At 42.6% G+C, this 16,680-nt stretch overlaps 1 protein-coding gene across 6 annotated transcripts in view; it reads left to right on the forward strand.

The window, feature by feature from the left end:
* The window catches only part of ERBB4 (erb-b2 receptor tyrosine kinase 4), a 640,461-nt gene that overhangs the window by 71,244 nt on the left and 552,537 nt on the right, over positions 1-16,680 (forward strand). The gene's annotated exons all lie outside the window — the stretch shown is intronic.

A 16,680-nucleotide genomic window follows, 5' to 3' on the forward strand; every position in this document is an offset into this window, starting at 1 on the left:
TGAAAGTATTGCTCTAGCAATGAGCATCTGTCTTCCCCAGCGGTGCAGTGCTGCCCAGGGATATTCCCCATGGGGTCTTATGGTGCTCCTCTACCCAGGCTTGTACTGAGGTAAGGCTAGGGAGGCATCAGAAACCCTTGTGGGGTTGTGCGACAGCTGTAGTTACACTGCAGAATCATTTAAGGCCACCCAAAAGGTCAATAAAAGCAGAAATGAAGGGCAGTATCAATAAAGAAGTATTTCAGTGGCCAGTAGAAGAGTACCATGTGTACACCTTGTATTTCCTTTTGAAAATTAGCAGCTATTGGTATTTTTGTTCCAAGAAAAAAAATCAGAGGAGAAATGATGATAGAAATCCCACCTGTTGTTTGTAGTTCAGCAGTACGAACTCTTTTAGGAGCAGGCTGACCATGCTGTTGAACTTCTAGCTTTATTTAGAAACAATTAAAGCCGCTTCAAAGCTCAAAATACATCCGTAGCTTCTCTTTAACAATTCAATATTCTCTCTTTTATTCCCCTGCTGAATAGATTGTTGTTTCCTTCCTTATTTTTGTTACAGATGCAATTCAAGCTGGGTTGGTTTGATTGATATGTTCTGTTTCTTTTCTCTATTTATGGTATCGAGCTTGTGGAGTCTCCACTGACTTCATTAGAGTATTTTAGAAAATAAGTATCCTCAGCATTATTTTCTCTCCCTGTCCTAGTGGGGGAAAAAAAAAAAAAAAGTACAACAGAAAAGCATATTGAAGCATACTTTAAAAGAAAAAAAAACCCAACCAAACCACAGGTAGTTTGTGCATACACTGGAGTAGGGAATCTTACAACATTTAACAAGTTCCTTTTTTTTAGTATTCTATCAACTACAAGGTTTTAAAAAGAAATTGAGATTAATGTAATATTTGCCAGTTTTACCACTTCTAAAATTGCTGCTGAAGTGTTCAGTGGGCAGAACTCACATTCAGCTTCCTTAATTTGGTTTCTTAATAATTATTTTGCATCCACTTCTCGTCTGTTGAGTTTAAGAAATGTTCTCTCGTCATGAACCCGCTCATGGCTGATCACGTCAGGAGGAAGGGATGCGTTTCCAACGGCAGGGAGTGAGTGTCAGCGTGTGGCTGCGCCAGCCACCTGACATGATGCGAGATGGGAAATGAATGACAATCATCGCTGTCAAAATACGTGCGGTTCCGCATCGAAGGGCGCTTTGAGTCCTCCTCTGAATGCAGTGGATTACCAGTGAGCCACCAGTGGGTTGTTTGAAGAATGTCCCATTAACCTTTACAAATGAAAGTTTAATGGGAATATATGTCTTTGTGTCAGCACGGGAAGAGTTAATAAGGTTAGGTTTTAAAAAAAAAAAAAAAAAAATTGAAACTCTTTATTTAGCCAGAATATGCAGTGTAGACATAGCCCGTGCTACGTCTCCAGCTGTCCGTGCCAGCAGAAGCATTTGGCTAGTGGGAATTAAGCAAAGAATTGTGCAAACACTGGGGAGTGTCGCTGAAATTATTCAGCAGTCATTTTTTTGCTACTTTAGGATTAATTTGTAAATTTGCTCTTGATAATAATTTGTAAAATAACCATAACCCTGAAATATTTCAGGTCGCCACAAGACAGTAGTTTAAACATGTTGAGCCTGGTAAAATGAAAAGTCAATCAGAACGGAAATAGGACTTCTGTATTATTTCATGTTGCTTTGAAAAGGATGGTTGCAGAGAATTAAAGAGAAGTGAATCCCTGGCCTTTTGCATTTGTGTGTAGTGCAGCTGCAGTCAGTGAGCTGTACTTTAGGAACTCTCTAAGAATATAAATACTTATTTTTTATTTTTTTCTCTAATATTTGGAAATACTGTCTTTTTTTTTTTTAATTATCTCAACTATTAAACAAAGAGCAGTGAAACATGCTTTTATGCTGTGTATTTTTACAGTGAAGTATTTAAACTGGCCCCTTGAATAATTTCACGCTGCATTAAGTTCAGTAAGATCTTTTCATATGCATCATTTTTAGTGCTTCCTATATCTTCGGCCATAAGCTTTTTAATTACCATGCCAAGAAATGTAAAATGAAATTTCATAAGAAATATTTTTTTTTTCATTTGGCTTCATCTGATGCAGTGTTTTTCAGATGATAGAGTCAACATTGGCTGCATTTTTTGTTTGGGACTTGCTGGGTTGCCTTTAGAGTAACTCACTGCTCACCCAGGGCTTCAAAAGCAGCTGCTGTGTGAGGGAGGGAGAGGTTTTATTAGGGCAGAAAGCTCAGTCTCTGGAACCAGAAGAGTGCTTGTAATTCCAGCGCTCGTACCAATTCATTAAATCGCTAGGATGTGGGAATGAGCACCCCAATGGCATGGGATGCATGGGGGTTTGGGTTTATCTTGTCTGCTCTGCCCTTGGTCTGGGGAAAAGGAAAAAGAAAATATTTCATCAAAAAAGATTCCTGGCTTGGTCTAATTTAGAGCTTCAGGCTTAAGCTGGGCAGTCCTGCGACATGTTCCTTAGAGGTGTTTTTCAGACTAGACCTTTCCATAAGTACTTAGAGTTACATTTCTAACGCTGACATTCCTGCAGCCTTTATGAATACTAATAATGTGCTCATAAATTCAACAAAAGGGAAACAAAAAAAAAAAAAGGAAGTCAATGAGCCTGTCATGTCTTAGAGAAAGGAGAATAAAAGGTGAACTGAAGACCTGGTTCTCCTCCAGCTTGGAGCTGTATGTCTCCTTATGCCCATTTACATGGCTCTCCTGGTGCCCATGGGTGAAAGACTTTTCCCTGGGAGCTGCTGCCTAATGGGCAAAAGAGAGATGCCCTGAGGTTTGCCACATGTGTTTTAATGTAGATTTAGGGGATTGGCTTGGTATTTTGCCGTCAAATAGCTTCCACCCCATTTTACAGATTTCTAACTTGATACTTACCCACTTTTAAATTATTTTTTTACATATCAATTTTTAAATACTAGTCATTTGAATTATTATCTATTTTTATTAATTTATCCAATGCTTTAAATCAGCCCTTCAATACTGAGATTTATATGTGTCTCACTGATAAACACTACCTGTTTGTTAACCTGAGCCAGTGTTATATCTGGAAAGCCTTTTGTTTTTGTGAATTTTGGTGTTGCAGATCAAATGTACTTTTGAGATCCAAATTTAAGTTGGATCTTCAATTTGCAAAGCCTTGTTATGGCCCTTGGTCCTGCAAATGATCTGACATGTCCTAAGGATTCACCTGTGAGGACAGGTCCTTTTCAAAGTCAAAGATACCATGTAGGTGAGCAAGCCTCACCAGGTCTATCTGTGTTCCTTGGGAATGGACGTGAGGTTTTGCAGATTGTCACAGCTGAAGATGCACACAGAATCATGGAACGGTCAGGATTGGAAGGGACCTATGGAGACCATCCAGTCCAACCCCTGCTGAGGCAGGTTCTCCTAGAGCAGGCTGCACAGGACCATGTTTGGCCACAGGGCACACTGCTGGCTCATGGGCACCTTGCTGTGTACCAGCACGCCCAGGCCCTTCTCCTCAGATGACTCCCCTGTTGCCTAATTGTGTTTTTAATTGGATGATAGCAGAGGGCTCTCTTTTTGGAAATGTATTTGCTGACTGCTGAGCGTTGTGGCTGAGCTGATGAAGAAATCAAATCTGAAAAAAGCTGGTTCCCTGGCTGGAATTGATGCTAGTTTGTTGTTAAATGCAGATGTGAGTTGCTGAGCCTGGAAAGATGAAATGAAAAGCAGGATCTTCTCATCGCTTTATGTTTTCTTTGGGATCTGTGAAAGCATTTTGTCAGACATGGTGACTGAAAGACTTGTGGGCTGTGGGAGGTACGTGCATTTATTTCAGCCCTCTCCATGCACTGGGACTTAACCCAATCCTAAAGGACTACAGGCGTTTCTCCAATACCATCCCCTTCTAATACATACTGGAGAGGAGCCTGTGGCACCAGTCATGGTTCGTCTTTCATGCTGAACATTAAAATGCAGGGGGAAAAAAAAACCAGCTGGGTGAAACCCATAGGCTTGAGGTTGGAGGTCCTCACCTGCAACATGGGAAAGGAAAATTTAACTGTGACTGCTGCTGTGGGACTGGAGGCGGGTTATCCAGTGTGTTCATGTCAGGTTTCGGAGCTTCCTTTTGCATGACTCTCTATGTGCCCTGGCAATGTAAATCTCTGCCGCTAGCTTTGTCTCTAGGTAATTAATGCAGTGGGTGGTTATAGACTTGTTGGGGATGGACAGACATTCTTTTATTCCCTTTTAGTGTGGGGTTTTTTTCTGTTGATGTTTTTTAATACCAATTCAAGCAGGTGGAATATTCCTCATTTTCTTTTATTATAAGGTAAACACAATTACCATGATATATTTTCTCCAATTTCTTTTAAGACCATGCTTTAAAACTATAACCTATTTTTAGCTGAAAATCCTTAGAGAAAGTCTAAGAAGCCAGAAAGTGCTTTAGTGGGAAAGTGATATGTTCAAATAAACCTTACAGAGATAGCGCTCACCCAGCAGATGAAAATATTAAGTCTGAGGATTGTTGGGCAGAAGAGTATCTCTGAATCTCTCGTTTCTTTCTGTCTAAAGTAACCTGATTATCAGTGTAATCTCTTTTGCTCTGTCACTTTGAAAAGACAGTATCATCTGTCATTCTGTGGGGAAAAAACACCCCCCCCCCTCCCCCCCCCCCCCTTCCCCCAAATAATCATAGGCTAAAGCAAATATTCCTTATTTGAGCTTTAGTTTAAAAATTACAGTAATATTCATACAGGTACAAGTGTATTTATATATATGTAAAATATATATAAAGATCAAGGCACTGCTTTTTTTTGAGCAAATACATGGCATAAGGTTTATACTCTCCATGGTTTCTACAGAAGATATCTTGGCTGTTGGGCCATTACCTATTAAACATTTTATCTTCTTAGCAGAAGACTGCTGCAAAGGGGCATTGGCACCACCTGAGGGTGTCTAAGCATGTGTGTGCCAGCATATACATTTATCTTCCAGAAGTGGACTTTGACCATGCGTAGGGCTAAACTGTGGAAGAACACTTGGGAAATAGGAGATATTTTACTCTACCGGGCAAGGTGCTTATGAAAATAAAATTTCGTTGGGTTAGATAACAAATACCTAATGTTATTTGGACATCAGATGATGATGAGAGGATGAGAGGAATCCAGTTATTTTCAGTTTGTCAGTCCATCCTGACATAAGTCAGTAATAGCCTATATGATGTGATAACTTATTTAGCAGAGAACCCACTGAATGGGTTGTGTTAACAAAATATTTCTTCCTCAAGGTGACCCAAACCAGTACTGAGTCCCTCTCCCATAAGCGGGGGTGCATTTGCTGGATGGCAGATACACACACGTACACAGATGATTGCCCTCTGTGAGCAGCCAGCGGGTGCCAGGGCTCTCCTGACCTTCCTGAGCATCCCTCAGTGCTGGATGCATTTTTGGGGTCTGACGAGGCGTTGGGATCTGGCTGTGCTGAGCAGCCCCTGTGGGGATGAGGATGCCCAGTTCGGGACCGTGGGGTTTTGGCCAGCACCGGTACAGCTGCCGCCCTTGCTGGCGGGGAGGGAGGACACCTGCGTGCCCTTCTGAATGGAGGCAGCCTTGGCTTTGGGAGGGATGCCACCGAGGTTACCACAACAGTGCTGCCCCGCGCGGAAGCGTGAAGAAAAAGCCGATGCTTTCTGCCACGCACGCTCGGTTGCATACTAAGGAGGCAGCAGTGGAAGAATAATAAAAGGCACTGGCTCGTCGGCCGGCTTCACTGCTATTCAGAGCTTGCCCAAATTAGCAAGGCTGGTGTAATCCATTCTGCACACCACAGTAATACGGTAATGTTTGAAATACAGGGGAGGAAATCCTGGCCCTGTGAAATCAGTGGGAGATTTTTCCAATGGGATCAGTGGACCTTTCATCTCTTACGTTTGGTGTTTGGTAGAAGAGTATTTCCTCAGCATCTGAAACTCATTTTGTTGAAGCAAGAGAATAGCATTTTGTTTGTTTGTTTAACTAAAATAAATTGTGATTTTTACAGTCAGGAACAAAATTGGGGTGGTTTCTTCTTGGTCTTTTGCAGCCGTTGCAGCTGGTGTAAACTCCTCTGGGCAATGCCTGTCAGAAGGAGCTGGAGGAGCTGGGGGAGGCTTTGAAAATCTGTGAGGGCTCCCCTTTGCTCCTTCCTGCTTCTGTTTCCCACTGGCTGTAGGAATCTTCTCCCATCTGTAAAGTTGCGGTGGCAAAACCCTGCTGATGTCCAGATGCGATTTGAATGGCAGTTCCTGCAGCCGCATTCTGCTTGGATGGTTTCAGCTCTCTGCTCTTCTGCGCTGGCCATAAATTCACCCTTGCAGTCTCAGGACATGCAAGTGAAAACTTCCAGCTGTGGTCTTGTCTCGCTCCTGCTATCTGAATCTGCCTTAGCCTGTTGATGGAGGGACACTTCCCATTAGATGTTTATAAAAAAGAATTTAGAGTGAGTGAGTGATGTCTAGCAATTTCCCAGTGATTTCTTCAAATGCTTAATAATAGACATGTCCCTGAGTTATCTTCTCCATCTCAGCCATAAGACTTCCAAGCTGTGACAACTGCTTGAGGATAAGAGAGTGGTGTGTATAGAGGTTTTCTTTTTATAAGAAAAAATAATATATGTTTGTCTTGTGTCTTGTTCCATGTTATGTTCCCACCCAGTGCAACTGGACCTGCAAGTAAACCACTAGACCTGTAAGACAGACCTTTTTAGGTGTTGCCTTTTTTTTCAAGTCACGCCTGTTCTTTCTTTGTATCTCCTTAACGAAGCCAAAGCATACAGAGAGCGATAATAATCATAATTAAACAAAATCTAACTTACAGGAGCTTAAAAACCAAAGGATACTGTTCCCCAGGGGACAAGGGATTATAACTAGTTCTGTTGTGGCTTGGTAGTCGGTGTCGCTGGAGGTCTCTGTAGGCTGCAAATAAAAGTGTCACAAATTTTGCTGGCAGGTGTTGATCTCTCAAGACAGAAAGCAAACTCTCTTGGCTCACCTTTGAGCTTCTGTAGCCTGGAAGATGGCCTTCAGCAACACTCCAGACAAGCTTTCCCTCTTCATTCAAGCCTGAGCTTCCCAGTGAGCCATCCAATTACATGTCTGGATGACTTGAAGGAATTAAATAGTGTGTGTGTGGGAAAATTAAAAAGTAAAACTACATATTTGTTTGACCTGACTGCTTATCCTGTGAAACTGTTATATGGATATTCCAATGATTTAATTCTTCTGTTGTAATGACACACATGAATGTGTGAAGATGTTCACCAATTTGTAGTGACATGCACCAGTTACATGTATCTTCTGAAGAAATCCTCCTTACTTGGGGAGAATTTCTTGCCCTCTAGTTCTTACCCCAAGTCCGCATGATTTGGGAATTGGCTCTCCTTCGTGTCTACCCCAAGGTGGACTCGGTCCTGGACTAAGTGTGATGTAGTATTTCTGATCTCAGTTTTTTTAGAGAAAAACAACAACAAAAAAATTGTCTTTCCCTACATCATGGCAGTTTAGCCAAATATTTGCATTGCAATTTGTAATGAATTATAAATGAATCAACAATGTGGCATAAATTTAATATTCAGAAATATTCTATCATGTCACGCTACCTTCATTTTCTCTTTTGTTTCCGAGGCCTAGGCGGACTGGTGAGATTGGCAGATGCAGAGTGTGAACGAAATAGTTTTCGATTCAGTGGGTACAGCTTGAATTCCTTCATGAAGAACGGTCTCCCTTGTTTTAAGCTGTCAAAACCGCACTTGATTGAGGCTGCAGTTAGCACAAGGCTGTGTGATGCAGAGGGTAGCCTGAGTATTCAAAGCAAAGCCATTTGGGCTGTGTCTTCTTCCCGGGCTGTGTGTGGGTCTTCAACCAGTGATCATCTCCATCCTTCCTCCCCTCTAGTCTTGCACCAAGGAGAGGGCCAGTTCAGGTTGCATGGGACTGTGGGGAGCCATCTGGTCCAACCCACCAAAGTGGGGCCAGCGTGGACTTTGCATCCAGTTGCTCAGGGTCCTGCTGATCACTGGGTAACTCTGCAGTGAAGGCAGACCTGGAGACGTGTCCCGGTCTGAATGGCTCCTCAGAAACCATAACATGAACACTGTCACTACGTTGTTGTGATGGATAGTTTCCTGATAAAAATTAGTCTTTTTTTTATGCTCCTTCGTAACCGATTGATGGCTCTAGGGCTGTTGGTGGAGCCATGCAGCTGGGGATCTTTGGGTTGGTCCCAGGCCAGGTGCTGCTGATGCTAACAAGTAAAGGCACATCACCAGCTCCAACATAGCTCATCAAGGGCATGCTCAGGTAGTAAAATATTTACAGCATCTCTTCATGCAGTTGAAAACTAGCTGAAGACAGAAATCCTGTGCTGCTAGCTCCACTCTGTGCTGTAATATCCTGGTGATCAGTATTGGGCTTTCCTAGCAGTCCGAGGTGATGAACTGCTGATCGTGTCCTTTTTAAATTCTCCCTATTTAGGTCGTGTGTTTACCTAAACAATTTGGCTTCCTTTTAATGTATTGTAAGCACAATCATTAGTTCCTGTGCTTTCCTAAGGAAAATGGAGTAAAGCAGTGTGTTTTCTTTTCTGCTTTTTTTTTTTTTTTAATACAATTAAGTCCAGCTTGGGTGAAAGGCTGAGTCTGAGGTTCAGACTTCACCCAAGGAAACGAGAAGGTCAGAAGCTCTGAATATTGATACTTTTTTAGTGATACAAGCTCATAAGCTGAGAGAGGTAGATCTAAATTAGATGTTAGGAAAAAAGTCTTTACTGTGAGGGTGGTGAGACACTGGAACAGGTTGCCCAGAGCAGCTGTGGCTGCCCCATCCCTGGCAGTGTTCAAAGGCCAGGCTGGATGGGGCTGTGAGCAAACTGGGCTGGTGGAAGGTTGGGTTGAAGCTAGATATTCTTTAAGGTCCCTTTGAACCCAAACTTTGCTATGATTCTATGAAAAATGTCATGATTTTCAAGATGTGGAAGTGGTCAGGAGTTTTACTTTGCTTTGGGAGCAGAAAAAGGAAGCTGCTCCTAAGGGGTGCTGGGCTAACATCGTTTTTGCCTGCAAGAGTGCCTTGTAAGAGCGTGTTGCAGAGTGGAGCTGTCCTGGTAATGCTCCAGACTGGAATGTACCTCTCTGTTTCCATGTACATTTTCTCCCTGTGAACAACACTAGATTGATTAACTCATTCCCATAATTAATCAAAACCATGTTTTGCTGGGGTAGTTGCTGATTTGAATTTTTGTGTGACATTTCCACGAAACCTGCCAAGTTATCTTGGAAGGTTGTTTAATTGCCTATTTTGACGCTGCGAGTGTTTTAATCTGACCGTCTTCTGTCATCCACAAGATTTGATTTCTGCTCTCAGATAGCAGGGAATCCCAAAAGTTCACGTTTTTCATGTTGTTAATGTTAGGTGCAGTCATTCTTGACCTTAAATTTCCTTGTCTGTATGAACCCTGTGCCTCAATAGTTTTTTAAGCTGGGGAAGGTAACTTAGAACAAACCCACTGTCAGAAGGCTTTGAGGTGATGCTCCAGATCAAGATCAAGTAACAGCTGGATGTAATAGGTATTGATGATTCAAAGGAATCTGCCAACAAAGACCTTTTTGCTGCTGATAATGCTAGAGGAGCTCTGTGTAGGACTTTGCAGGACTCTTGGTGACTTTCAGGCAATTTCTGTCATAGAGTAAATAGATTTTTCTGCCTGAAATGTGTGAGAGATGCTCAATATTCTGTTTATAAGGAAGCAAGCTGTTAGATACATGAAAACTGTTAGATATATGGAAAGAGTGCTGCAGAGATGTTCAGAATGGTGAAGAAAATGGAGAAATAAAGAGGGGAGAAAATAAAAGGTAAACTGATGCAGACTTAAAACTTTTAACATTATTTTCTCCATACGGTTTTTAGAGTTCTTGACAGACGCGTGTGCAGTCATGAAATCAGCAGACAGGCTGCTTTGAACTGTGCAGTGGACGCACAAAGAATATTGATTCATTCAAGCTTTCACTAACCTTGGTAATAAAATACTTCAGAGTCTGGGATTTCAGATGGACAAAGTGTTCTTCAACCTTTTCTGCAATGCACTAATCACAAAGTGGCTTTTCTTCAAAAAAGGCATGAGGACTTCTCTTTCCAGCAGCCTTTTTTTAGTAAAGAGATACGAATGTAGTAGAAATCTTCCTTTGTTGTGGCTCGGCTTTGAGGTCCTTTCTGTGCTCCTGTTCTGTCTAGTGCTGTTTATTTGGTTATCTGGGGTCCTTGGAGGGTGATTCTTAGGGAAGAAAAAAGGGAAAAATAGCCTGGAACACTAATGTAACTTGTTGCTATCTTTCTTCTCCATAATAGCAGCTATTACGTCACTTTGCTATCATTTAGATTAGATTTTTTTTTAATCTAGAAGAAAGTTGTTTTCATTAATTTCCCCAAAGAAGCGATGAGCATAATCGCAGGGCATTTTTGTGAGGTTTATTTATGCTCTGACACTGCGTCTCACAGATGCAGGGATACAGTGAGAAAGCAGTTTTTTTCCTTAAGTGGTGTGGGAATTCCTTTCCCTTCTTCCAGGTTTTAGGCTGGTACCCCATGTTTTCTCACGCAAGCTGTGCTTTAGATCCAGCAGTGCAAAAAGCGCTAACTAAGTAGACTCGTTTAGGTCAAAAATGTTCTACAGTTCCACAAAGCTTTTCGTTATCGACTGAAAGAATTGTGGGTTTTGCAGTAGAAACAGATGTAAACTGTTGTTTGTTTGGTTTTTGTGCTTCAAGTGAGTAATTGGTAAGTGGTAATCTTGTAGTTGTTTGCTAGCTCTGTGGTAGGAGGTTTTACCTAGGGCACCAGGATGTATTTCAGTGTCAGAAAGGAATTGGGAAGAGGGAGTGAATGCAGTGGTGGTTAACGTGGTACATTGCAAAATGTCTTGCAGGACGGTTGTTTCTCCTGCCGCTGCCATGAGTGGTACTTTGCAAGTCATGCATCTCTCGCAGAGGGCTTGCTTTGGGGTGGGCACTGTGTTGAGTTCTTCTCCTCCTTGGGTTGAATTTGGATAGAGAAAACAAGCCTTGTTTCCTGGACAGCCTTTGCGCAGGACCATGGCTGGGTGGTGGCAACGTGTGCCTTTGCCTTTGCAGCAGAATTGGCCAAGTCTCTGCAGTTTGCATTTGCTGAGCCTCTCTCCTTGGATTTGCCTGCCAGATGTTTCCCACTCAAGCCGTATTGGTTTCCATTACCACCTTGAAAATTGACTTAAGGTAGAAATGAATATTGCAATTACATAATTTACTTTTGCATAAATTAGTGTCATCTTCTTTTAAATATCCTGCCATTTTGCACAAGTGTAGTTTATTAAAAACAATAGTAGCAGTTTGAAAGCATTGTTTCTGAGTTCAAGGAAGGGCTTTTTTCATGGGTTTTACATGTGTGGCTCCTAAAGTGATGTGCCACCGTCGAGGCAGAAATGTGAACATCCTTGGGGGGGTCAGAGGGCGGCTGGCAGGAGAGAGCAGGGTGAGCCGCAGCCTGCAGCCTGTCTGCCGTCGGCATCCTGATGTGCCCTTCGCCTCCCTTTGTGCTCCTGCAGCCGCCTTGAGTTGGAGGGTGCTGAAAGCAAGCACCGGGCACAGCTTCGCAGGGAGTCGTCGTTCATGGGAGCCTAACGCTAGTACACAAGAGTTAAACTGAACTATGTAAAATCCTTAATACAGTACTAGATGTTCTCTTTAGGAATCATGAAGCATGTAACGTCCTTATGTTCTCCAAAGGACTTATTTGGCAGCCTGTTAGCATCTCACTGTGACATGACTGAAGGGGGAATAACCAAAATAACAAGGAGGGGGAAAGAAGGCAGCAGTCACCAAATTGGAATAATGACTTTGTAGCATACTATCTTTGAACCTGTAACACTTTCCTTTCCTTTCCCTGGATGGGGAGCCGGGCTTAATGCCCTTGAAGAAAACATTATGCTGGTCAAATTGTGATTGGGACTCAAGTAATTTTGCCTAAGGCTCTCAGTTGCCGCTGGATTTCAGTATGTCTGAGGATGAGCTAGTCCACTTAACCAAGGCAGTGTTTGCTCGTTCGCTTTGGTCTTCTGCAATAAGCCAGATTTTAGATCTAGAAACATCTTTGCAGCTAACCAGGAGCAGTGTGAAGTTGCAAGGGAAATATTTCTGACAGTGGGAAAGGAGATCTGTGCTATAGGTAAAGGTTGCTGCTTATGAAGAGACAATAAGTAGTCAGGGTAGGAAAACAAAAGGAAAAAAAAGAAAGGGGGTGAACAAAGTAAAGGATTAGGGTATTCAAATAGCTGGTGGATTAACAGGGCACAGTGGATACCTTTGGGTCTTCACTCTTGATTTAAAAAACAAAACAGCTTCCAGCTCATCTGTGATATTAGTTTTTATACAGATACCTTTAATCCTATAGTTTCCATTTTCAGAGCAAACAAAGATGTGTTTGTTTTTCTTATAAGCCCTTTTCCTATCCTCTATGCAGTATTTTTGAAGCTAATGACTAGCTAGACAGAAACCAGAGGAAAGTGGGAGTTGGGTGCTAATGACAACTTGTTGAAGGTGAGGGTGAGCCACAGGCTGGGTACCCCCTCAGCAAAGGAGCATCCCTGCCTGGTCCCCTTGGAGGGGTGCTGAGGGCTGGTGTGGTCCCTCCACCTCCAAACAGGGCGTCACTGGTGTATGGGCTACCCTGGACTATGTATACCTGGGAACATTTTATATGTAATTTATATGCATTATATACAGTTATATGTAGTATATTTTACTAAAAGAGTGACCATTTTGCTATCACTGTAACAAATTTGCATGTGTTTAGTGGAAACAGCAAACCTATGGCCATCCCTAGCAGGTGAGCATCTCACCGTGTTGAAGTAGTTCCTCCCAGCATGTTGGCCTCTCTTGAGAGCTTCTAGGTTGTGAATGTTCTGGAATGCCTTTGGGAGCCCTCTGGGAAGGGTGTTGCATTACAGAAAACCAGGATAGGCTGCAATGGCGTGAAAGCAATGCTAATATTATGAAAAGATGGTATGCGTTTTATAGAGGGATTCCAGAAAAAGGAGCAGCTGTAGGAAGCCATGGGAACCATGGGAAACTTTTCAAGTGCTTCCCCAATCTTCCTGCTATTCTCTTTTATATTAAATGTTTTTTCTTGCTCAGTTTGCTGTGTTTTGTACTGGGTCAGCTTTCTCCTTCTCCCTGCTTCCTAGCTTTTCTTCTCCTCTTGCCAAAAGCAGCACTGTTAGATAAGGATTGCAGAACTGGCAGTTCCATGCAAACCATGGGGAAGGATACCACCCCTCTCCTGAACGCCTTCTCTGTGTCATTTATGAATTTCAAAGTCTGCATCCTTTTATCTTTTGCTTTTTTTTAACACCCCTGAAATGTACGCAATGATTCAGTGTCTCTGTGCCTAAATATATATGTGTGTGTGTGTGTGTATGCATTTATGTATGTATAAATATAAGTACACATATATCTGCCCAGTCAAAATAATTTCTCAACACATCTGTTGCTGAACAGATGCTCTCTGTATCGGTTGGTTTGGCTGTTGCTGGCTTTCTGTGGTTGATGTTAACATGAATATTTAAAGAGTAATGCAGATCTAATTGCTCTGGTGTAATTTAATGTAATGCTGGAGAATCCCAAAGTTTTGACTTGCCTGAGGCATGCCACCTACCCCTAAAACCATGTGCAGTTGAGTTCAGTCCTTTAAATGAAGAGTCGGCTATGTGACATTGATTGCTGGCACATGGCAGCATATTTTTGGGCTGTTTCAAGGGAGATGTGTATGCAGATTAACCTCTGTCGTTTGAAATGCTGCCTAGCAGTGGCATGTAGGCAGTATTTATAGTAAAAATCAAAACAGTATGGTAAAATATTGAAAAAGAGTGAAAAGTGATACAACGGAAGGGTTGTGAGAGTCTGAATTTCGCAATACTTAAGAACTCTATACATATTAAGCATTTACTTGCCTAATGCCAGGATGTCTACTTTTAAATTCTTTAGAAAGTAGGGTTTTTTTGTACAAATAATGTAATTATCCCTTGTGTGATACTCCAGCTGTTATTAATTAAAAATGATTAAGTGGGTGGAGGGAACAGTATCAGTAGTCCTGCAGGTGCTGGTGGCTGAGGCGTGTTTCCTTATTCATGGATCTCCAGGAGCTTCACCGGGAAGAAGAAATAGCAGTGTCCTCAGCCGGTGGCTCCTCTTTGCTGGCGGAAAGTGCTGGAGAAGGGGAACAGCCACCCTGCTCCCCAGTGTGGGTCGGGATATCGCATTCATGCTGCAAGTTTGTCTTCTGTAAGCGTCGCATCTGTCTTCGTGGCAATAACTGCTGGGAGGCTTTAGCCTTGGATTTGGGTTTGCCCTTTTTTTAATTACTGTACGTTATATACAGCGTGTGTGTATCTATATTATATACACTTGTTGTTCCAGAGAGAAATCTCACAGATCCATCACTGGAAAAACACACACCTGACTGTAATCTCTGCAAATACTTAGGTTTGCAAGTTTATAGCATAATAATTAACCAGCCCCTTCCCCCCAACCCAATTAATTTATACACTGCCTCAGCTGATTTAATCAGTGCCCTTTCTAGCAAATCTGTCCTTTTAAAAACGAATGGGTTTCCAGCAGGATCAGATTTTCTTTCCAACTCTTTTATTGCTGGTTTCTTTAGAGATGATTTAATCGCTGTAAAACGGGTCTTTGTACTTGCCGTTCTTGATTATATTGCTACTTAACAAGCTGTATTAAATGCGTGAAAAAAATCAAATCAGAAAATTGAGCACTAGACAGTAACAAGGAAAACCGTTTTTTTCCCCTTCCTTCAGTACTGTTGCCACTGATGGGAAGTGTGTGTAATCAAGTTATTTTTGAATTATCTTCAAGCTGGGAGAAAAAGGAAACATAGAGTAATGGATAATTTGAAAGTAACTACACAGAAATGCCGCTGAAAATGACGGCCCATTACTTTATCTTGTATAGCTCAGTCCCTGGTTTCTCAGCTGAACCACTTGCTTTACCTTGTGCACGCCACAGGACCTTATTTGCCTGGAGTCTGCCACAGCTTGGAGGTTTGGAATGAATGAGGTTAGTGCAGGGGAAGGGGGCTCTCTTCCTTGCTCTTCTCTTGCCAAATCTTCCCCAGAAAGAGCATTTCTGGGTGCTGTGCATCAGATTTGACCCGATGGGGGCTGATGGGCAGCTGCTGGTGCAAGTTCTGGGTGGTTTCACAGCCTGAAAAAGTGGCTATAACAAAGAAGAATGGTGGCACATGGCTACAGTAGCGTGCTCCAGGGAAGGGAGCCCTCCCAAATCACAGCACATCCCCCAGAATGGAAATCAGGTGCTTCTGAGGGCCAGAAACAAATGTGGACCTTCCTTCATCCTGATGTGTGAATGCAACAGTGAAGCTCTCGGGGCTTACTTGGTACATCATTGGGGCTGGAGAACCACAGCCTCTTCAGGCAGCAGGGTCTGAGCTGCTAAGTATTCATTGTCCCATCCTCTACCATGGACGTCCACTTGATTTTCTGCAAGGGGAAGGGCATTGCATGGGAGTAGAGAGCTTGTGGCTCACAGACACATCTCCCGTGGTAAGGGACAGTGTAGAAAGACGAAGACCCATGTGTCAGGTAGGATGCTGGTGCATGGGAGAAGGTGGAGTGCGAGAGTGTTGTTCTCCAAGCAGGAATGTGAGTGGCACTGTCAGGATGTAAGAACTTCTTCGCAAGGAAAGTTTCTCTCTAATGTCCATCATTTAATGGTTGGCTTATGCCCTTGAAGCGAGATGTCTTATATCTGTAATATAGCCACGGTAATTTCATTTTAAAAGTACCCTATTTGATTAAGAACCAGCCATGAAGGCAAATATCAAATCTCCAGGTGGAAACTTGGCCTGGCAGGAGAGGATGAGAAGCTGCTATTAAGCGAGGCCAGGCAGGGGCATCCCCTCCGACCAGGGGCACAGCATAGCATGGCCCATTTGTTACACTGGGAATATAAATTTGTTTTCTATTACTGACATGCATTTGTCCTTTTCTTTATGGCAGCAATAATTTCTTCAAAATACCTTTTTTTTTTTAAAAAAAAGGAAGTGTCAAGAACATGAAAGTTTGATCTTAATTTTGTCCTAACCTTTACAAAATCGATTAAATTACTCCTGCAAGTAACACCAGCAGCCTTGCCCACCCTGAGTGGTGATGGCCTGTCAGGGTGCTTGTGGAAGGGCTGAGCTCTCCACCTCGTCATAGTCCTCTTTAGAGGATGAAATGCTGGGTGCATTTAAACAACAAAAAAGGGTGCTGCAGTGTGGTAGAGAAGAACGGAAACGTTAAACCAGTGTTGTTGAATTGGAGGTCTCTTTCTGCCGCCAAGGTGTTATTTTTTTCGCCCAGTCACAAAATTTTTATGCCACTGTATAAAATATTGAGATGCTTCGTGTGATGATGCGCCATCAAATTATCAGAGGAAGTGGAGGAAGGAAGGTGTTTTACATCAGAGGTAAATAATTGCTTTTCTCGAAGGTTTCTGGCAGAGTTATGTGCCTGGCAGTTTGCTGCTGCCTGGGACGGAGCTGTGGGCAGGAGGCTGGGATGCAGAGTGCTCATGGTGGTGGTTT

This window comes from Falco punctatus (assembly GCF_963210335.1).
Source record: "Falco punctatus genome assembly, chromosome: 8".
In the NCBI taxonomy this organism is placed as follows: Eukaryota; Metazoa; Chordata; class Aves; order Falconiformes; family Falconidae; genus Falco; species Falco punctatus.